The sequence below is a fragment of the Chrysochloris asiatica genome, unplaced genomic scaffold (assembly GCF_000296735.1).
Source record: "Chrysochloris asiatica unplaced genomic scaffold, ChrAsi1.0 scaffold00130, whole genome shotgun sequence".
In the NCBI taxonomy this organism is placed as follows: Eukaryota; Metazoa; Chordata; class Mammalia; order Afrosoricida; family Chrysochloridae; genus Chrysochloris; species Chrysochloris asiatica.
This window is the reverse complement of record NW_006408648.1, coordinates 2,470,933-2,472,677: the sequence shown is the minus strand read 5'-3', so window position 1 is coordinate 2,472,677 and position 1,745 is coordinate 2,470,933.

Here is a 1,745-nt window from a genome sequence, read left to right as displayed (position 1 = left end):
CTTGTCTGTCAGTTTGTCGTATTGTGGTGGTTTGTGAGTTGCTGTGATTCTGGAAGCTATGCCACCAGTATTTTAAATATCAGCAGGGTCACCCATGGTGGACAGGTTTCAGATGAGCTCCCAGATGAAAGACAGACTAGGAAGAAGGGGTGATGATCTACTTCCGAATATTTAGTCACTGAAAACCTTATGAATAGCAGAGAAACACTGTCAGATATAATGCCAGAAAATGAGCCCCTCAGGTTGGAAGGCACTCAAAATATGACTGGGGGAAGAGCTGCCTCCTCAAAGAGAGTTGACTGTGATGACGCGAATAGAGTAAAGCCTGTGGAAGTAAAGCCCGCAGGGACCTTCATTTGCTGATGGGGCACAACTCAAAATGAAGAGAAACAGCTGTAAACATCCATTAATAATTGGAACATGGAATGTACAAAGTATGTTATCTAGTAAAATTGGAAAACTTAGTCTCTCTTACTTCAGACATATTGTTAGGAGGGACCAGTTGCTGAAGAAGGATGTTATGTTTGGTAAGGTGGAGGGTCAGAGAAAAAGAGGAAGACCCCCAGTGAGATGGATTGGCAAAGTGGCAGAATCAATGGGCTCAAGCGTGGCAACAGTTGTGAGGTTGGACCAGGATCAGGCAGTGTTTCATTCTGTTGTGCATAGTTGGTCGCTATGAGTTGGTACCGACTTGATGGCACATAACCACAGAAACAACAATGTTGTTTAAATAAGGTAATTGCAATGAATAAGTCATTGGTCTTGTAAATTTCTGTCACGTGATCTCCAGAATAATTTCTGTCACCAAGGTCATATTTTCCTTCCTCTTTGTTTCCAACCTTTGCATTCCAATCATCATTAATTATCAAAACATCTTGATTATATGTTTGATCAATTTCAGACTGGAGAAGTTAATAGAATTCAATTTCATCATCCCTGACTTTATTGGTTGGTGTGTAAATTTGATTAATAGTTGTATTCACTGGTCTTCCTTGTAGGCATATGGGTATTATCCTATCGTAGACAGTATTATACTTCAAGATAGATCTTAAAATGTTCTTTCTGATGATGAATGTGACTCCATTCCTCTTCAATTTGTCATTTCTGGCATGGAAAGCCATGTGATTGTCAAATTCAAAATGGCCAATACCAGTCCATTTCAGCTCACTAATGCCTAGGATATTGATGCTTATGCATTCCATTCCATTTTTGACAATTTGCAGTTTTCTTAGATTCAGTCTTTATCTCATTCCATGTTCCAATTATTAATGGATGTTTACAACTGTTTCTCCTCATATTGAGTTGTGCCCTAAAAGCTTGACTCCATTGTCCCCAAAGCTTGACTCCATTCGTGTCATGATGGCCAACTCTACTTTGAGTAAGCAGCAATTCCCCAGTCATAATTTGACTGCCTTCCAACTTGAGGGGTTCATTTTCTGGTATTATACCTGACAACATTCTCATGCTTTTCCTCATGTTTTAATATTCAATGGTCTTGTGCTATCTGACAGTGTTCCACTGCTATCAATAAGGTTTTCAGTGATTAAATATTTGGAAGTAGTTCTCTCCTTCATCCTAGTGTGTCGTCATCTGGAAACTCATCTGAAACCTTTCCACCATGGATGACCCTGCCAGCATTCAAAATATCGGTGGCCTGTCTTCCAGCATCACAGCAACATGCAAGCTACCACAGTGTGACAAACTGACAGACAAGTGGTAGTTATCCCCAAGGTAAGATCTAATAC